The sequence below is a fragment of the Manis pentadactyla genome, chromosome X (assembly GCF_030020395.1).
Source record: "Manis pentadactyla isolate mManPen7 chromosome X, mManPen7.hap1, whole genome shotgun sequence".
In the NCBI taxonomy this organism is placed as follows: Eukaryota; Metazoa; Chordata; class Mammalia; order Pholidota; family Manidae; genus Manis; species Manis pentadactyla.
Window position 1 is genome coordinate 39,710,540 of NC_080038.1, and position 22,726 is coordinate 39,733,265.

Genomic DNA, 22,726 nt, shown 5'->3' on the forward strand with positions numbered 1-22,726 from the left:
CCTGAACATCTCTGCTCTGAAGAAGAGTTTAGAGGAAAAAGTAAAGGAATAATTTTGGAAAATTTTTATTTGGCACAATTTTAATGGAACTAGAGGCACAGAGGAGGCAATAGTGAGAAAATAACTGTCAATTGAATTTGCAGATAGTCCTAAAAAAGAAGTGCTTTCAAATGCCAATGCACAGTCATTTTCTAAAGAAGAATATGATAGTTATGTTAAGGTTTTAAAATCAACAGTTCATCAAGCATTTAAGAATTTGCAAAGTAAGCATACCTTCAACATGGTTCTAGATACTCTGTGTGCTGCATGTCTCCATTTGTACCTGTGCACCCACCCTCTATTCTTCTGGGCCCTACCGTCTGGCTCAGGAGACTGATCTGTACAGACCATATGGTCCTTGCACTCTGATTTTCACTTAGTTTTGTCCAGTGGGGAACACCAGCTGGAAACTGGAGTGGTGACTTCAGCTGGCTCCTCCCACATCTCTCCCGTTGCCTGCTTGTTGAGGCTGGCTGTATCCCCCTACTGAAGGCCACAGCCCCTTGCCGCTCCGCAGACCTCTCTCTGAGTCTGTGTTCTGATAAGTACGTCTTCCCCTCATCCTCTCAGGTCTATGGGTGATAACCTCCCCATCGGAATGTACTAAACCCATGTGTGAGATTCCTAAACCCTGACCTCATCTTGGTAAAAGTCCCTATATAAAAATCTCCTTAAACTTGCCAATTGGAGCATCTCACCAATTTCTGCCAAAACCCTGACAAATATGCTCTAGGAATTTTAAATAAAAAAAAATAACTGTGTAAAACACTACTTGGTCATTGCATACTATTTTGTTGGATTTGATTTGATAAAATTTTGCTGTGAATTTTTGCATCTATGTGCAGGAGTAATATTTTTTTGTAGTGTTCTTGTAATGTTTGTCTGGTTTTGGTATCATAGCAACTGTGGTGTCATAAAATGAGCTGGGAGGTATTCCATTGTTTTCAATTTTATGGAATATTGCTGTAGAATTAGAATTAATTTTTCATCAACTATTTCTTAGAATTCACCTGTGAAGCTACCTGGACCTGAAGTTTCCTATGTGGGAAGGTTTTTAACTACAAATTCAATTTCTTCAGTGGGTGTAGGAATATTCACATTATCTATTTCTTCTTGAATAAGCTTTCATACTCTGTATCTTATAAGCACTTTTTCAATTTCATCCAAGTTGTTGAATATAATGGAGCTGTTTATAATTTCCTATTGTATTTTAATATCTAGCAATAGTCCTTCTTTCATTCTAGATATTAGTAGTTGTGTTTTCTCTCTTTTTATCCTGATTGGTCTGGATAGAGTTTAATCAATTTTATTGGCCTGTTCAAAGAATTTGGTTTTGGTTTCATTAACTTTTTTCTATTATGTTTCTATCTTCTGTTTAATTAATTTCCTCTCTGATATTTATTATTTACTTCCTTCTGCTTAATGTTACTTTAATTTGCTCTTTTCTCTAGTTGTTTAAGGTGGAAGCTAAGGTCATTGATTTGAGACATTTCTTCTTTTCTAATATTGGTGTCTAGTGCTATAAACTTTCTCCTAATTACTGATGAATTAAGAGCTCACAAATTTTGACATGTGCTTTTACTTTTATTGAGTTCAAATACTTTCTACTTTCTCTTTTAATTTCTTCTTTGACCTATGGGTTTTCCAGATGTGAGTTATTCAGTTTCCAAAATTTTAGGGATTTTCCAGAGATCTTTTCATACTGATTTTAAAGGAAATTCCACTGTGGTCAGAGGACATATTTTTTATGACTTGAATCCTTTAAAATTTATTATCGCTTGTTTTATAACCCAGAATATGGTCTACCTTGGTAAATATGACATGTGCACTTGAAAAGAATGTGTGTTTTGCTATTGTTCATCAGAGAGTTCTATAAATATCATTTAGGTCAAGTCAGCTGAAAGTATTGTACAACTATATCCTTGTTTATTTTCTATTTACTTACTCTATCAGTTATTTGGTGGAGAGGATTTAAATCTCCAACTATGATTGCCGATTTGCCTCTTCCTTTTTGCAGTTCCATTAGTATTATTTCATGTATTTTGAAGCTTGCTTTTAGGTGAATACATTTTTAAGAGGGTAAAGTCCTCTTGATGGATTGATTCCTTAATCATTATGAAGTGGCCTTCTTTATCCGTTTGGTAATATAGTATGTTTGGAAATCTTCTTTGTCCATGTCTAGTATTAATACAATCACCTTGGCTTTCTTTGATAGTGTTAGTGTGGTATATCTTTTTCTAGCTTACTTTTAACTTATTCTTTATAGGAAGAATATCACTGAGAATTGCTTTTGTATTCAGTCTGGCAACCTCTGCCTTTTTATCAAGGTATTCACATCTTTTACATGTTAATCTAATTTTTTTTGGTATCATTAATCTACAATTACATGAGCGACATTATGGTTACTACATTCCCCCCATAACCAAGTCTCCACCACATACCCCATTACAGTCTCTGTCCATCAGCATGGTAAGATGCTATAGAGTCACTACTTGTCTTCTCTGTGTTGTACAGCCCTCCCCGTGCCCCCCACCTCATTATACATGCTAATCATAATGCCCCCTTTCTTCCCCCCCAACCCTCTTATCCCTCCCTTCCCATCCATCCTCCCCAGACCCTTTCTCTTTGGTAACTGTTAGTTCATTGTTGGGTTCTGTGAGTCTGGTGCTGTGTTGTGTTCCTTCAGTTTTTTCTTTGTTCTTATACTCCACAGATGAGTGAAATCCATGTTATCTAATTATTAATATGGTTAAAGTTTTAATATACCATCTTGCTATTTGTTTTCTATTTGTCCCATCTGAGTTTTATTTCCTTATCCCATTTTCTTTACCTATTTTTTGGATTAATTGCTTTTTTAATGATTCCTTTTTGTTTCCATTGTCCAGCTATCACCCATTAGTACTTGCTTTAGGAATTCTTTAATTGATTATGCTCTGCCTTCAAATGGTATTATCCACTTCATACATATTATAAAAGCTTTACAAAAATATATTTCCATTTCTCTCCTAGCCTTTGCTTTATTGTTTTCATGCATTTTAATTATATGTATATTATAAGCTCCACACTCCTTTGTTATTTCTGTTTAAACAATTTTGTTTAAAAATCAGTTATCTTTTAAAGAAATTTAGCTAATATTATGTGTTTATCTATGTTATCACCATTTCTTCTGTTCCTTATTCCATTGGGTAGATTCATATTTCCACCTAGTATCATTTTCTTTTTTCCTTAATGACTTGCTTTAGCATTTTTTGCAGTGTAGGTATGCTGGTGATGAATTCTTTCAGCTTTGTATGTCTATGTCAATATTTCAGCTTTTTTCAAAGATATTTTCAATAGTTATAGGCTGATTGTTTTTTCTTTCAGTACTTAAAAATATTGCTCCACTATCCTTGCTTTCATTGTTTGCAACAAGAAATCCATTGTCATCTTTACCTTTGTACTTTTGTATGCAATGTATTTTTTTCCTCTGGCAGCTTTTAAGATGATCTCTTTATCACTAGTTTTGAAAAAGTTTATTATAATATGCTTTGATAGCTTTGATGGTGTTGGGGTTTGTTGAGATTCTTGGATCTGCAAGTTTTTTCATGAAATTTGTACAATTGTTGGCTATTTTTTCTGCAAACATTTTTTTCCTGCACTTCACTCTTCTTATAGTACTCCAACTGCACATATATTAAGCTGCTTTAAGTCGTTCTGCTATCACTGATTCTGAGTTCATTTCCCCCCTTATTGCTTTCACTTTGGATAGTTTTTATTGCTATGTCAAATTCAGTTTCACCAATCTTTTCTCCTGTGAGATCCAATTTGTTATTATTACCTTTCAGCATATTTTGCATTTCATACATTGTAGTTGTCATATCTAGAAGCTTGTATCTTCCATGTTTCTATTTAAGTTTTTGAACATATGGAATATTATTATGACTTAATGTCCTTGTCTGCTAATTCTAACATCTGTGCCAGTTCTGGATTGGTTTCAATTGATTGATTTTTCTCTTTATCATAGGTCTTATTTTCCTGCTTTGTAATATTTTCACAGCTTTTTGAGATATAATTAACATACCATTCAATTCATCTATTTAAAGTGTACACAACAACAATGTTTTTTAGACTGATTTTAGGTTGGATTCCAGACATGGTGAATTTTTATGTTCTTGAGTGTTGGGTATTTTTTATTCCTATGAATACTGTTGACATTTCTTTTCTAGGATTCAGTGAAATTAAGTGAATATAGCTTGATCCTTTCAAGACTTTTTAGGCGGAAGCAAAGTTGTGTTTAGTTTAAGGCTAATTATTCCCCAGGACTGACACAAAACACATCTGTGTACCCTACCCAATGCTTTGTGAATCATGAGGTTTTCCAGTCTGGCTGGTAGTAACAGATAAAATTCCCCACTGTCTGAACACTAGGTATTGTTCCTTGTAATCTTTTTAGACAATTCTCTCGCCAGCCATGGGAGGTTTCCTTACATGCATGTACTGATCAATATTTACTGAATATTTGAAAGGGTCCTTCTGCAAATCTTCAGGTTTCTTTCTGTGTGCAACACTCTACTCTCTGGTACTGTGTTCTATGAACTACATCTGCTTTGGTCTGCTTTGACCCTCGGCTCTGTCTCCTTAACTCAGATAGTCTGCCAGGCTCTGCCTGGGTTCCCTGTCCCTGTGGTCAGGAAATTTCTAAGACACTAAACTGGAGCCATCATAGGGCTTATCTTATTTGTTTCCCTTCTCTCAGGGATCACTGTCCCTCATTGCCTGATATCTGATATCCATTATCTTGAAAATCATAAATTCATGTACTTGTTCACTATTGGGTTATTTCAGGTGAGGAAATAATCTGGTCCCTTTATTCCATTTTGGCTTGAACCAGAAGTGTAGAGAAATGGTGGGTTTTTTTTTAAAGAAAAAAACCCTTTTTTCGTAATTCCAAGAAACTTTTCCATGTATCTTTTAAAAGAAAGTGTGATCTTAGGAAACACATCGAGTTTGTACCTCAGAACCTCTAAACCTTGATCCAATGTAGTAACGGGTTGAAAAATAAAGTTTAAAAATCTAACATAATTCAATTGTTTATTAAATGAGCCAATCTACAATACTCTTTTTGGGTTACAAATGATCTCTTCTAGTCTTTCTTATCAGGAACTTCCCTTCTCTGAACATTTTTTAAAATCCTGCCACAGCAATAGTCTTTAGACCAGCCTTATCGGGTTTGCTTTTATCCTTATAATGGAAGTGTATATAACCTGATGGGATGAGGCAAGGGTTTGGAATCCAGTGCCTGCTTGAAATTGCCTTCTGGATCTCTTTCCTGGATAGTGGTACCCACTACTCAGATCCTTTTTCCAGTCTAGACCTACTCTAAACTGTGAGCCTTCTTTCTAGTACATTTCTACTTAGCTTTATATATACTTGGAAGCTACCAGGATTCTGAATGTTCATCTTTAGCTTCTAGTCATCCAGCTCTCCTGAGTCTACCTTCTGACCCTGTTTACAGCCATTCACCTCAGGCACTACAGGATAAGACTAATTACAATGCTCATTCTTGTAGCACATTTGTAGCTCTTCAAAGAAACCATAATTTGAATTTTGTTGGATCAATAATGGGAGTAGGAGGGGAAAAATAGTTATTACAGGCTAACCAAATGATAGCATAAGGTCTCCATGCTTTCTGTAAACACTGGTGTAAGTCCGGGGAAAGGAAATCCCGGGGCAAAATACCTCTAAAAACTGAAATCAGTCAAAGGGAGAAATAAAGTTTAAAACCCATTTATTGCTTCCAAACTGCAGTCCAAGGCCATCTCTCTCCTCTGCTCCAGAAGGAAGCAAGCAAACCAGCCCCTCCCCTTAAATTCTCAGGTTCAGACACGCCCTCAGTTGCCCGGGTAATTACCCATTGATGTGGAGATGAACTTCTCTCCACCCCTGAGGATATGCAAATGCACTAACAGGGGAGAGATACTCTGGAAATGTTACAATTTTACCCACAACTGGGTGGCATTTATTTGCCTTTTGCCTTGTTAATGTGGGGTTTTTCTTGTGGGTGTATCAGTAGATTCAAAACTTTCACATTATTTCCTCCCTTTATATGCACTGATCCCTTGTAGTGGAGTGGGATCTTTAAATGCCTTCAAAATGGTATTTCCTATTCTTGAGCTTCATTGGTAACACCCTAATGAGTTATAAATATCTGATAATCAGTTACAAAGAATGGTTTTGCAGTTTTCTCTTTGAGTTCAGTGCTTGCCATGGGGGCAAAGGTAGCTTCACCTCAATTGTGAAGCGGACTCTACAAATACACTAAATTTAGCCTGTGTCATTTGGGATCCTGGAAGGCAACTGTATTCAGCAAAATGGATTAAATAGAAGATATTAATGGAAGGACTAATCACAGAGGTATGGGATTAGTTAAGAAATCCAACAAAGGATATTGAGGCATTCAGACACTAGTATCAATGGAAAACCATGATCACTTCTAAACCTTAAGGAGCAGTAGGAAGAAACCATGTTACTGGAGCCATGGAACAAGGCAGAGAAGGAAGCTTGCCAGCAGGAGCTATAGTCTCATAGAAACATGACCATGCCAGAAATGTGGCACTGATGAAAGGAGAAAGCAGGGGAAGAAAATGCCAACCTCTTTCTCCTAGCACTTTTTAATCCCCCATTAATGCTTCCATAGGATTAGACCAACCAGAACTCAGCCGGCAGGGAGGCTTGGGTAATACAGTCCATAGGGCCCCCTGGGACACATAGTAGGACAGAAAAGGGTAGAATGTGCATGATGGGGGTGAAAATTGAGAAAACCCAGCCAAAAACCATTGTCCCTTTCTGGATTCTAGCTGCTATGTTAGCTTAATTACTTAATTGTTGTAGGTTACCAACTATCATAAAGTTAATAATTGAGCTAAGCTGTCATTATGCTATTTTTCTTTACTATCCACAGAGATTTTTTTAAAATTTAAGCACCACGTAAATTATTTAGGTTGATGTTTTTAAAGTCAGGTTAAAGTTTTCAAAGTTCTAATAGCTTCTAGTATAAAAGATTTTTCCAATGCAGTTTGTGAGATGCATATCTCTATTTCAAAAGGGCCAATGAACTGGTGTGGTATGACTCTACAGTCACTGACCACTCCAATTTTAACTAGTTTTAAAACTTAAAAATAAACAATAAGATCCCTGAGTGCTCTTGTTGGCAGGGCTATGTTTTTAAAAACACTTCCTCAGAACACCACAGTTATTTGAAGGATGTGTCACACAGTCTGCTGCTGGCTTAAGAAAACATGAGACGGACAAGAGTCAGTTGCTTTTTTGAACTTATTTATTCAATTTTAGAAATAAGTGCATGACAAAAGGAGCTTTGATTCTCTAGGTTGAGAGCCTGTGTACAAGTCCTAAACTTTCAAGATTTAAATCTCCTCTATGACTCTGGAATAAGTGGTTGTCTGGGCTGACATGGATTCCCCAACTAAGGCTGGCAGCCGCAGAAGTACATATAATACTTCAACTCACTTGGTCCACAGCACCAATTGCAGGAACTCCTGAGTAATCCTTGTACTACTGCAGTTCAAGTACACTCAATATGGATGGACCACCACAATGTGCCAGACACTGTGCCTGATACTGGGGGATCAAGGACAAACAAGATGTGGAATCAGCCATGAGAGAAATGGACACATAAGCAGGCTCTTCCAGTATCATGTGGTGTGTGTGGTTATAGAGGTAAACATGGGATATTTAGCTCACCTGAGTCATAGGAAAGCTTCCTGGTGACTAACTAATTTTTTTTATGGTTTCTGGATTTCACATCCAGTGGGGGAAATGAAGGTGGAAAGGGTGGTCCAGGCAGGGAAAGCATCACAACTAAAGGTACAGAGGCATGGGTCGACATGGTGAATGCTGGGAACTATACCAAGCATGAATAACAAAGAAGGAAGTGGTAAGGGATTTGGCTGACAAGTCAGCAAGACAGCTGATGTCAAGGGGAGTAAACTTGCTCAAGAATTTAGACAATACTGTATGGTTATGAGAAGCTGTCAAATATAGCTTTAAGCAAATATAGTAGAAGAAATTAAGTCTAGCATGGGACAATACTGGGGGACAGTAGTGCAGGAAGTGTGGGTAGAAGGCCAATTGCGTGATGCTTGGTTCTCCAGCCTCCCAAGAGGAACAAGGATCAGACATCAGGAACAACTGACCCATGTGATTTATGTAATTGTCAGATTACGTAAAGTAATACAGTTACGTAAAGAACCCCTGGCCAGGAACCTGACTGGCAGTGCAAAATATCCACAGACAAAGGTAAAACAGAAGTCAGTTCTACTTGGCTTTGCAACCCTGAAATGAGAAAAAAAAGAAATCCTAGTTGACCTATATCCCTGTAACCCAAGGAGTCGAAAGCACTTTCTATCCGAAAGACTTGCCCATACACTTCTCAGAGTGTCATCCACACAGGAAATCCTCAGTTGTCTAGTGGTAGACATGATTTTCTTCAGTTTGGAGAGATTTGGGGGTGTAACCATCACTAGCAGTTCATTCATAACTATTCAGGTAGCTTATGAGATTGGTAATGATTACCTGTTTACAGTTGCTTCTCCATTACCCTGTTGGATGAGAGGGCTCGTTACTAGTCCAAGTAAAAAGGGCTTTCTTGCTGGACTTCAGCTATAATCCCTTAGTTTCAGGTTAAAATCTGCCCATCAGAAATATTTTGAATCCCAAACTGGCAGTTTATCTTCCTTTCCATTTCAGCACATTTCAGTTTTCATTTTGATTAAGAAAGGATATTTTTATCAATATATGGTGTTAGGTTCATTGGTAAAACATGGAAAGAAAAGTAAAGCTTAAACTCTTCTTTATGTTATAGACAAATACTAATCCCAGATAAACTGTGGACCTCAGTGTTAAAGATAAAACAACAAAGCTTCTAGAAGAGAGTATAGAAGAGCTTTATTACCTTGGGAAAGATTTCTAGATAAGACACCAAAAGTACCAACCTTAAAGGAAAGATTGATAAATTGAGCCACATTGATTAATAAGTTAAACTGTTTAAAGAATTTCTTTTAATCAAAAGACCAAGAGTGAATGGATAAGCCACAGAGACTCAGATCCAGAATATTATAAGGAAAAGAAAGATATACCAATGGAAAGATGGGCAAAATATTTGAATAGTAATTTCACAAAAGGATAATCAAATGATTATTAATCATATGACATGATATTAAACTCATTTACATTTGGGGAAATGCTAACCAAGACTACAATGAGATACTGTTATATACCCATCAGAATGGAAAAAAAACCCTGACAATACCAAGTGTTGGTGAGAATATGAAGCAACTGGAACATTGTTGGTGGGAGTATAAATCTGTAGCTACTTTGGAAAACTGCTTAGAAGTATCTACTACAGCTCAGCCTACACATATCCTATGGTCCAGTAATTCCAATCTAATATATATACTCAACAGAGTTGCATACATATGAGTCCTAAAGCAATTGCACAAGTATGTTAAGAGCAGCTTTATTTTTAATAACCCAGGAATGGATCATTACATCAGCAGTCTATCAGCTGCAATATGGATAAGTAAATTATATTAGATTCAAAATGGAATAATATACAGCAATGAAAATGAATGAACTACTCCTATACCCAACTGGATGAATCTCTCAGACATAATACCAAGTGAACGAATCCAGACGCATAACAGTATTTTTGTATGATTCCTTTTAAACACACTTCAAAAATAGGTAAAACCAATTTACAGTGGTAGAAGTTAGGTTATGTGAGAGGAAGAGGTGATGATAAATGAAAGGGGACGTGAGGTGGAGGAGCTTTTGGGATGCTAGTAATATTTTATTTTCTGATCTGGGTGGCGTTTCCATGGATGTGTTCACTTTTTGGTTAGTCACAAACTACACATTTTTAGAATTTGTGCATTTTTATTTAAGTTTTGCTTTAATAAAAAAAGCAAAACTTATGTAAGTTTTTGGGAAGGATTTTCATTTTTGGAAGGATTACTCTAGTTGGTGAAGAATGGATAGGGGAACAGATAACAGTGAATGCAGGATGACCATTTAGTTGGCTATTGAATATTTCAGGCAAGAGAAAATGGAAAATTAGGCTTGGATGGTGGTGATGAAAAAACCAGAGGCCTGAACAGACTAGAGAAACAAGTAGAAGAAATTGGCATGACTAGGTGATAGACTGAAAATGAGAGTAGGGACAGGATATGTCAAGGAAGGCACCTGGCTTGCATAAATGGATGAACAATTCTGGTATTCGCTAGAATAGGGAATCTGGGAATAGGGGCAGAGATTTTTTAATGGAATTTTTATTGAGACATAATTTGCACACCATAAAATTCACCCCTTACAATGTACAATCCAGCAGTTTTTAGTAGATAGATGTATTGAACCATCACCATTATCTTAATTTGACAACTTTTCATCATCTGAAACAGAGACTCTGTATCACTCACCGTTGTGCCTTCCCCCTAGCTCTGGCAGCCACCAATCTACTTTCTGTCTCTGCATTTGCCTATTGTGGACACTTCATATAAATGGGATCGTACAATGTGTGACCTTTTGGGATTGAGTTATTTCACTTAGCATAATATTTTAATGTTCATCCATGTTATACCATGTATCAATACCCATCCCTTTGTGTGGCTGAATAACATTTCATGGACTGAATATCCTGTATTTTATTTATCCATCAGTTGATAGGTAATTTCCACTTTTGTGCTATTATGAATAATGCTGCTGTGAATAAGTTTTTGTGTGGGAATATGTTTTACAAACCTGGGAGTGGAATTACTGAGTTATATTTAACTCTATGCTTAACATTTTGAGGGACTATAAAATTGTTTCCAGAGCTGCTGCACCATTTTACAATCCACCAGCAATGAGTGAGGGTTCCAATTTCTCTACATACTTGCCAACATTAGTATGATCTGTCTAAAAAAAATTAAAAATTTTAACCATCTTAGTGGGTGTGAAGTGGTATCTCATTGCAATTTTGATTTGTATTTCCCTAGTGACTAATAATATGAAGGATCTTATCATGTGCTTATTGACCATTTGGATATCTTTGGAGAAATGTCTATTCCAATCCTCTGCTTATTTTAAAAAATTGGGTTATTTGTCTTTTTATTGTTGAATTGCAAGAGTTCTTTATTTATTCTGAATATGTCTGTTATTAGATTTGTGTATCTTAGGGCTGTGTTTTTATTTTATTGATTAGCTTCCTTTGAAATGCAAAATTTTTTAATTTTGAAGTTCAATTTACCTATTTTCTTTGAGTGCTTGTGCTTTAGGTGTCATATGTAAGAAGTCTTCCATGTTTTCATCTAAGGATGTTATAGTGTTAGCTTTGACATTTACGTCTATCATTCATTTTGAGTTAATGTTTATATATAGTATAAGAAAGGTCCGATTTTATTCTTTTGCATATGTATATCCAGTTGTCCCAGAACCATTCTAGCATTCCTGTGATAAATTACACTTGGTTGTGGTGTGTAAACTTTTTCATATATTGTTGGTTTCAGTTTGCTAGTATTTTGTTGAAGATGCTTGTATCCATGATCATAAGGGATATTGGTCTATAGTTTTCTGTTTTTGCAATGTTTTTGTTTCATTTCATTATTAGAATAATACTGGCCCATAGAATGAGTTTTAAAGTCCTCCCTCCTTTTCTACTTTTTGGAAGACTTTGTGTACAGTTTGTATTAGTTCTTTAAATGTTTGGTAGAATCCATCAATAAAGCCATCTGAGCCTAGAATTCTCTTTGTAGGAAGTTATTAAATTACTAAATATTTTACTTTTTATAGGTCTGTTAAGGTTTAATATTTCTTCTTAAATCAATATCCATAGTTTCTTCCTTTCTAGGAATTTGTCCATTTCATCTATCTATCTAGTTTGTTGGCATACAGTTGCTCAAAGTATTCACTTCTAATTCTTTTTATTTTTTTAAGGTGTTCTCTCTTTTTTTCCTGGTTTTTATAATTTGAGTCTTCTTTTTTTATCATTCTAGCAAGAGATTTGTTTTCTTGACTTCTTAAGAACCAACTTTTGGTTTTGTTTATTTTCTCTGCTTTATTTCAGTTCTCTGTTTCATTTATTTCTAATCTAATCTTTATCATTTCCTTTCTTCTCCTTGATTTGTGTTTACTTTGCTCTTTTTCTAGTTTAATACAATGGAAGGATAGGTTATTGATTTAAGATCTTTCTTCCTTTTTTATATGTACTTAAAGCCATAAATTTCTCTCTAATCATTACTTTAGCTGTATACCATAAGTTTTGGTTGTTGTATTTTTGTTTTTCACTCATTTCAAATTATTTTCTAATTTCCCTGGTGATTTCTTCTTGGCTGCACTGCTTAGTTAGTCCGTTGTTGTTTAATTTGCAAGTATTTTTGCATTTCCCAAATTTTCTTCTGTTATTCATTTCTAATTTCATTCTCTTGTGGTTGGAGAACACATATTTTTAAAAAAATTTTGTTATCATTAATCTACAATTACATGAAGAGCATTATGTTTACTAGGCTCTCCCATACCCCAAGTCCCCCACAAAAACCCCATTACAGTCACTGTCCATCAGCATAGTAAGATGTTGTAGAATCACTACTTGTCTTCTCTGTGTTACACAGCCCTCCCTCTTCCCCCACCCCCCACATTATACATGCTAATCATAATACCCCCTTACTTCTTCCCTGCCCTTATCCCTACCTACCCTCCCATTCTCCCCAGTCTCTTTCCCTTTGGTAACTGTTAGTCCGTTTGTGGGTTCTGTGATTCTGCTGCTGTTTTCTTCCTTCAGTTTTTCCTTTGTTCTTATACTCCACAGATGAGTGAAATCATTTGGTATTTGTCTTTCTCCGATTGGCCTATTTCACTGAGCATAATACCCTCTAGCTCCATCCATCTTGTTGCAAATTGTAGGATTTGTTTTCTTCTTATGGCTAAATAATATTCCATTGTGTATATGTGCCACCTCTTCTTTATCCATTCATCTACTGATAGACACTTAGGTTGCTTCCATTTCTTGGCTATTGTAAATAGTGCTGCAATAAACATAGGGGTGCATCTGTCTTTTTTAAACTGGAGTGCTGCATCCTTAGGGTAAATTCCTAGAACTGGAATTCCTGGGTCAAATGGTAAGTCTATTTTGAGCATTTTGAGGAACCTCCACACTGCTTTCCACAATGGTTGAACTAATTTACATTCCCACCAGCAGTGTACGAGGGTTCCCATTTCTCCACAACCTAGACAACATTTGTTGTTGTTTGTCTTCTGGATGGTAGCCATCCTTACTGGTGTGAGGTGATATCTCATTGTGGTTTTAATTTTCATTTCTCTGATAACTAGCGATGTGGAGCATCTTTTCATGTGTCTGTTGGCCATCTGAATTTCTTCTTTGGAGAACTGTCTGTTCAGCTCCTCTGCCCAATTTTAATTGGATTATTTGCTTTTTGTTTGTTGACGTGCATGAGCTCTTTATATATTTTGGATGTCAATCCTTTATGGGATCTGTCATTTACGAATATATTCTCCCATACTGTAGGATACCATTTTGTTCTATTGATGGTGTCCTTTGCTGTACAGAAGCTTATCAGCTTGATATAGTCCCACTTGTTCATTTTTGCTTTTGTTTTCCTTGCCTGGGGAGATATGTTCATGAAGAAGTCGCTAATGTTTATGTCCAAGATATTTTTACCTATGCTTTTTTTCTAAGAGTTTTATGGTTTCATGACTTCCATTCAAGTCTTTGATTCATTTCGAATTTACTTTTGTGTATGGGGTTAGACAGTGGTCCAGTTTCATTCTCTTACATGTAGCTGTCCAATTTTGCCAGCACCATCTGTTGAAGAGACTGTCATTTCCCCATTGTATGTCCATGGCTCCTTTATCGTATATTAATTGGCCATATACGTCTGGATTAATGTCTGGATTCTCTAGTCTGTTCCATTGGTCTGTGGCTCGGTTCTTGTGCCAGTACCAAATTGTCTTGATTACTATGGCTTTATAGTAGAGCTTGAAGTTGGGGAGTGAGATTCCCCCCACTTTATTCTTCTTTCTCAGGATTGCTTTGGCTATTCGGGGTCTTTGGTGTTTCCATATGAATTTTTGAACTATTTGTTCCAGTTCGTTGAAGAATGTTGCTGATAATTTGATAGGGATTGCATCAAATCTGTATATTGCTTTGGGCAGGATGGCCATTTTGACTATATTAATTCTTCCTAGCCAAGAGCATGGGAAGAGTTTTCATTTGTTAGTGTCCTCTTTAATTTCTCTTAAGAGTGTCTTATAGTTTTCAGAATATAGGTCTTCCAATTCCTTGGTTAGGTTTATTCCTAGGTATTTTATTCTTTTTGATGCAATTGTGAATGGAATTGTTTTCCTGATTTCTCTTTCTATTGGTTCATTGTTAGTGTATAGGAAAGCCACAGATTGGTGTGTGTTAATTTTGTATCATGCAACTTTGCTGTATTCTGATATTAGTTCTAGTAGTTTTGCAGTGGAGTCTTTAGGGTTTTTTATGTGCAATATCATGTCATCTGCAAATAGTGACAGTTTAACTTCTTCTTTACCAATCTGGATTCCTTGTATTTCTTTGTTTTGTCTAATTGCTGTGGCTAGGACCTCCAGTACTATGTTAAATAACAGTGGGGAGAGTGGGCATCCCTGTCTTGTTCCAGATCTCAGAGGAAAAGCTTTCAGCCTCTCGCTGTTCAGTATGATGTTAGCTGTGGGTTTATCATATATGGCTTTTATTATGTTGAGGTACTTGCCCTCTATGCCCATTTTGCTGAGAGTTTTTATCATGAACGGATGTAGAATTTTGTCGAATGCTTTTTCAGCATCTATGGAGATGATCATGTGGTTTTTGTCCTTCTTTTTGTTGATGTGGTGGATGATGTTGATGGATTTTCGAATGTTGTACCATCCTTGCATCCCTGGGATGAATCCCACTTGGTCATGGTGTATGATCCTTTTGATATGTTTTTGAATTCGGTTTGCTAATATTTTATTGAGTATTTTTGCATCTACATTCATCAGGAATATTGGTCTGTAGTTTTCTTTTTTGGTGGGGTCTTTGCCTGGTTTTGGTATTAGGGTGATGTTGGCTTCATAGAGTGAGTTTGGGAGTGTTCCCTCCTCTTCTATTTTTTGGAAAACTTAAAGGAGAATAGGTATTATGTCTTCTCTGTATGTCTGATAAAATTCCGAGGTAAATCCGTCCAGTCCGGGGGTTTTGTTCTTGGGTAGTTTTTTGATTACCGTTTCAATTTCTTTGCTTGTAATTGGTTTGTTTAACTTTTTGTTTCTTCCTTGGTCAATCTTGGAAGATTGTATTTTTCTAGGTTTTCCAGCTTCTTAGCATATGGGTTTTCATAGTATTCTCTAATAATTCTTTGTATTTCTGTGGGGTCCATCATGATGTTTCCTTTTTCGTTTCTGATTCTGTTGATGTATGTTGATTCTCTTTTTCTCTTAATAAGTCTGGCTAGAGGCTTATGTATTTTGTTTATTTTCTCAAAGAACCAGCTCTTGGTTTCATTAATTTTTTCTATTGTTTTATTCTTCTCAATTTTGTTTATTTCTTCTCTGATCTTTATTATGTCCCTCCTTCTGCTGACTTTAGGCCTCATTTGTTCTTCTTTTTCCAATTTTGATAATTGTGACATTAGACTATTCATTTGGGTTTGTACTTCCTTCATTAAATATGCCTGGATTGCTATATACTTTCCTCTTAAGACTGCTTTCGCTGCGTCCCACTGATGTTGGGGCTTTGTTTTATTGTTGTCATTTATTTCCATATATTGCTGGATCTCCATTTCTCCATTTTAATTTGGTCATTGATCCATTGACTATTTAGAAGCGTGTTGTTAATCCTCCATGTGTTTGTGAGCCTTTTTGCTTTCTTTGTACAATTTATTTCTAGTTTTATACCTTTGTGGTCTGAAAAGTTGGTTGGTAGAATTTCAATGTTTTTGAATTTACTGAGGCTCTTTTCGTGGCCTAGTATGTGGTCTGTTCTGGAGAATGTTCCATGTGCAGTTAAGAAGAGTGTGTATCCTGTTGCTTTTGGGTGTAGAGTTCTATAGATGTCTATTAGGTCCATCTGTTCTAGTGTGTTGTTCAGTGCCTCTGTGTCCTTACTTATTTTCTGTCTGCTGAATCTGTCCTTTGGAGTGAATGGTGTGTTGAAGTCTCCTAAAATGAATAAATTGCATTATATTTCCTCCTTTAGTTTTGCTAGTATTTGTTTCACATATCTGGTGATCCTGTGTTAGGTGCATGTATATTTATAATGGTTATATCCTCTTGTTGGACTGACCCCTTTATCATTACATAATGTCCTTCTTTATCTCTTGTTACTTTCTTTGTTTTAAAGTCTATTTTGTCTGATACTAGTACTGCTTTTTTCTCCCTATTGTTTGCATGAAATATCTTTTTCTATCCCTTGACTTTTTGTCTGTGGATGCCTTTGGATTTGAGGTGAGTCTCTTGTAAGCAGCATATAGATGGGTCTTGTTTTTTTATCCATTCAGTGACTCTATGACTTTTGATCGGTGCATTCAGTCCATTTACATTTAGGGTGATTATAGATAGGTATGTACTTATTGCCCTTTCAGGCTTTAGATTCGTGGTTACTAAAGGTTCCAGGTTACTTTCCTTACTATCTAAGAGTCTAACTTAACTCACTTAGTATGCTGTTACAAACACAATCTAAAGGTTCTTTTCTATTTCTCCTCCTTTTTCTTCCTCCTTAATTCTTTATATATTAGGTATCAAAATCTGCACTTTTTGTCTATCCCTTGATTGACTTTGGGGATAGTCAATTTAATTTTGCATTTGCCTCACAATCAGCTGCTCCACCCTCCCTAGCATGGTTTTACTACCTCTGGTGACAGCTATTCAACCCTAGGAACACTTCCATCTATAGCAGTCCCTCCAAAATATAATGCAGAGGCAGTTTGTGCGAGGTAAACTCTCTCAGCTTTTGCTTATCTGAAAATTGTTTAATCCCTCCTTCAAATTTAAATGATAATCTTGCTGGATAAAGTAATCTTCGTTCCAGGCCCTTCTGCTTCGTGGAATTAAATACAGCATGCCACTCCCTTCTGGCCTGTAAGGTTTCTGCTGAGAAGTCTGATGTTAGCCTGATGGGCTTTCCTTTGTGTGTGATCTTATTTCTGCCTCTGGCTGCTCTTAACAGTCTGTCCTTATCCTTGATATTTCCCATTTTAATTACTATGTGTCTTGGTGTTGTCTTCCTTGGGTCCCTTGTGTTGGGAAATCTGTTGGCTTCCATGGCCTGAGAGACTATCTCCTTCCCCATATTGGGGAAGTTTTCAGCCACTACGTCCTCAAAGACACTTTCTATCCCTTTCTCTCTCTTCTTCTTCTTCTGGTATCCCTATAATGTGAATATTGTTCCACTTGGATTGGTCACACAGTTCTCTCAATATTCTTCCATTTTTAGAGATCCTTTTTTCTCTTTGTGCCTCAGCTTCTTTGTATTCCTTTTCTCTAGTTTCTATTTCATTTATTGTCTCCTCCACCATATCCCACCTGCTTTTAATACCCTCCATCATGCTCTTCAACAATTGGATCTCTGACCTGAATTCATTCCTGAGTTCTTGGATGTCTTTCCGTACCTCCATTAGAATGTTGATGATTTTTATTTTGAACTCCCTTTCATGAGGTCCATATCATTTAAATATTTCTCGGGAGTTGTATTAATAATTTTACTCTGTACAAGGTTCCTTTGGTGTTTCCTGTTTGTATATGGCACCCTCTAGTGTCCAGAAGCTCTATTCTGAAGCTGCTCAGCCCCTGAAGCAATGTCGGGGGTCACAGGGGAGCAGTACTGGTGCCTGGGGGGAGGAAAGGGCTGTTCCCCTCCTCCTGGCTCCTGTGCCTGTCTCCACTGCCTGAGCCAGTGGGCCGGTCACACAGGTATGTTTTTGTCCCAGAGAAGCTGGATATGGATCCCTGCTTTCCAGAAGCAGTCAGAATCCCAGTCTCCCCGGGAACTCTGCCTGTATTAACTTTCCAACCTGGTAGTCATGTGAGTCTCATGAAAGCACCATGAAATGTAGGTTTGTGCTCCCAGCGCAGGACTCCGGAGCTAGGTATTCAGCAGTCCCAAGCCTTCCACTCCCTCCCTGATCAGTTTCTCTTCCTCCCGCCGGTGAGCTGGGGTGGGGGAAGGGCTCAATTCCCACTGTCCACAGCTCTGGTACGTTACCCCATTCGGTGAGGTCTGCTCTTTTCTCCAGGTGTGTGCAGTCTGACACCGTCTTCTTTCCTGTTGCTCTCTCAGGATTAGTTGCACCAATTAAATTTTCTAATTGTGTCCAGTTTTAGGAGGAAGCCTCTGTCTCTGCTCTCACGCCGCCATCTTTAATCCCATGTCTCCCTAGGTCTCCGTATTTTTTTTATATATATTTTGGATTATGGTCCTTTGTCAGATATGTCTTATGCAAATGTTTTTCCGAGTCTGTAGCTTGTCTTCTCATTCTCTTAATAATATTTTTCATAGAATAGAAAATTTTAGTTTTATTGAATTACAGCTTATTAATTATTCCTTTCATGGATAGTGCCTTTGGTGTTGTATCCAAAAAGTGATCACCAATCCAAGGTCATCTAGAATTTCTCTTGTTATCTTCTGGAAGTTATATAGTTTTGTATTTTACATTTAGATCTGATTCATTTTGAGTCATTTTTTGTGAAGGGTATAAGGTATATATTTTTTTATCCCTTTTTGTTGAAAGAACTGTCTTTGTTCCATTGTACTGCCTTTGCTCCTTTGTCAAAGATCAGCTGACTCTGTTTATTTGAGTCTATTTCTGGGCTTTCTATTTTGTTTCATTGATCTATTTGAATATTCTTTTACCATACCACACAATCTTGATTAATGTAGATTTATAGTAATTCTTGATGTTGAGTAGTGTCAGTCCTTCAACTTTATTCTTATGTATTGTATTTTTAATATTCAATCTTTTGTGTTTCCACAATAACTTGCTAGGATTTTGATTGAGGCTGCATTGAATCTGTAGATCAAGTTGGAAAAACTGACATCATGACAATATTAAGTCTTCCCACCCATGAATATGGAATATCTCTTAATTTATTTAGTTCTTTAATTTCATTAGAGTTTTGTAGTCTTCCTCATATAAATCTTATACATTTTGTTAGATCTGTACCTAACTTAGATCTGTACCTAAGTATTTCTTTCTCTTTTTTGTGCTAATGTAAATTGTTTTTAATTTCAAATTCCAATTGTTCATTGCTGATATATAAGAAAATTGAGTGACTTTTTAATAGTAAGCTTATATCCTGCTACCTTGCTATAATCTCGTATTAGTTCCAGGATTTTTTTTGCATGTGTGATTCTTTCTGATTTTCTATATAGGCAATCGTGTCATCTGTGAACAAAGACAGTTTTATTTCTTCCTCTCCAGTCCATAAACCTCTTATTTCCTTCTCTTGTCTTATTGTATTAGTTAGGACTTCCAGTATGATGTTGAAAGGAAGTGCTTAGAGGAGACATCTTTGCCTTGTTCTTATTTGTTTTTATATATCTTTTGTACTTTATTCCTTTATTCCTCAATTACTGACTTTTTTGGTGTTAAATCAATATTTTCTAGTGTGCCATTTCAATTCCCTTGTTTCATTTTCTATATTTTTGAGTTATTTTCTCAACAACTACTCTGGAGATTATAAATCTAATTTGGAATAAACTTAATTTCAATAATGTACAAATTTTCCATATACTTCCATTTCATCCCTTCTTTGTGCTGCTATTGTCACACAAATTACATATTTATACATTATGATTCCATCAGCATAGTTTCATAATTATTGTTTCATGCAGTTGTCTTTTAAGTCAGGTATAAGTACATTGTAGTTACAAACAAAACTACATTTAAATTGTCTTCTGTATTTGTCTATCTAGTCACCCTTTCCAATGGTCTTTATTTCTTCTTGTCAAGTTTAGCTGCTGTTTAGTGTTCTTTTATTTCAGCCAGAAGAGCTCCTTTTAGTATTTCTTGTAGGGGAAGTCTTCTGGCAACATTTCTCTTGATTTTTATTTATTGCAAATGTGTTCATTTCTCCTTTATTTTTGAAGGATACTTTTGCTGGATTTAGAATTCTTGGTTGACAGTCTTTTCTTTGAGTACATAGACTATATTATCTTATTGCCTTTTGGCTTCCAGGGTTTCCATTGAAAAATAGCTGTTTATCTTATTGAGGACCCATCATATATGACAAGCTAATTATTTTTTGCTGTTTTCAAGATATTCTTTTTTCCTTATCTTTTGACTGTTTGATTATAATGTCATCTAGGTGTGGACCTCTTTGAGTTTATCTTACTTGGAGTTTGTTGAGCTTCATGGATGTGTACATTAATGTTTTTTTCATCAAATTAGTAAAGGTTTGGCCATTATTTCTTCAAATATTCTTTCTGCTCTTCTCTTTCTCTCTCTTTTTGGGACTTCCATTATGTGTATGTTGGTACATTTGATGATGTTTCACAGGTCCCTGAGACTGCTTATTTTTCTTCATACTATTTTTCTTTCTGTTCCTCAGACTGGATAATATCAATTGACCTCTCTTCAAATTCACACATTTATTTATTCTGCTAGCTCAAATCTGCTGTTGAGTCACTTTAGCACAATTATCATTTCAGTTATTATAGTTTTAAACTCCAAAATTTCTGTTTGGTTTTTTTTTTTTGTTCTTTCTGTCCCTTTTATTCATATTTTCTATTTGGCTAAACATCATTCTCATACTTTCCTTTTGCTCTTTAGGTATGGCTTCCTATTTGAACATATTTATGCTAGCTGATTTACTCTTTGTGTAATAGGTCCAACATGTGGACCTCCTGGATGACATTTTCTACTGACTGCTTTTTCTCCTGGTATAGGAACCATGCTTTCCTGTTTCTTTGTGCATCTCATAACTGTATCATGTCAAAACTAGACTTTTTAAAAACTGTAATGTGGCAAGTCTGGAAATCAAATCTTCCCCTTCCCAGAGTTTATTGTTTTTGCTGTTTATTTGTTTAATGACTCTTCTGGATTAATTCTATAAAGTCTGTATTATTTGTTGGGTACTGTGACTGAAATCTCTGGCCCAATCAGCTTAGAAGTCAGCTAATGTTTTAACAGAAATTTCCTTAAATACCTGAACCAGTAAGTCATCCACCCTTTGCCAGTGTTCTGTGTGCATGTTGGGGCACAACCTCAATTCTCTAGCAGCTTAAAATTATGCCTAAGCCTTTACTTCCTGTCTCCATAGAGTTTCAAGGTAAACCAGAAGTGAGAGATGAGGGCCTTCTCAAGTCTTTTCTGGGCATGCATGCAGCCCTGCACATGCATATGGCTTTCTAGATTCCTACAAATATGCCAGTGGCTTTCAAAGGCCCTTGTAGACATCTCATTTCTGAGATTTTCCTCTTAAGTTATTCACTACCCCCTTGTTTGTCCCAATTAGTATCATTGCCTCAAGTAACTGTGCTGTTAAACAATTGCCACTGATTGTTTTTGACAAACTCTTTGAGGATAGGGCTTTCCTCCCTGAGTGAGCTCAGAGTCAGATCAAATAAAGACAAATTCTGTGAATGGGGCTTTTCTAGGGAGCTGTCAAACAGGTCAAACTGATAATTTTCTGGGGATGGATCTTTTTAGGGGAACTCCAAACCTGTTCTGCCCCTTCCAGTGGCTACTAGGCTGCTGTTTTTCACAGCTACTCTGATTTTGAAGCTGGTGTTCTTCAAAGACTACTACAAATCTGGGGAGATGGGGATGGGTATACGTTAAGCTAGAATATCACAAAACTCACTGTTTTTACTGAGATTCATCCATTTTTATTATTTCATTTTGAAATAAGTGGTATTTGAATTGTTGTAAACTTTGGGTTAATTTCCAGACTTTGGAAATTATTGATTTTGGCATTTTTCCCAGTATTATTGTTGCCTTTATGGAGGAACAGATTTTTGAAAGTCTTTGCTTCATCATTCCAGACGTGCTTCTTTAGGTACAGATTTGAAAGAAAGACAGTAAGGTCAATTTTAGGCTAACTGAATAAAAATTTGCCTTTGAGACACTCAAAAGGAGATGTCCAGTTGTCAATTAAATATATGCATCATTTAACATATGCAGTTGTTAATATTTCTTTTTGGACATCAGTTGAAGATGGTTTAGTTATCGTATTTCTCAGTCCATTGCATGTTAATATTATTAGCTCAAGCAAAGCCCCTCTATGGGATGTATGTATGCATGTATGTATGTAGCTATGTATGTATAGTTATATACATACCATTTCCATTCTTCCTTTCCCTCTTTAGGAAGTCATTCTGATATGTTAAATATGTATCTTTTATCTCATTAGGTATTTTCTCAAAATGTGTTTCATGTTCATGTTTTACGTGCAATCAAAAATTATTGTAGCAAATATATACACTCATATACACACACCAACAGATATATATGAAGGGTTCTTAAATTTGGTTACACTTTAGAATCACCTATGTAGTTTTAATCTGATGCCAAATTTGTAGCCCATACAAAAAAATATCAGAATCTGCCAGTGTAGGACCCAGGCATCATAAATTTTAAATTACTCCAGGTGATCCTAACGAACAGCCAGTTTTGAGAGCCAGTGATATGTATCATTCTGT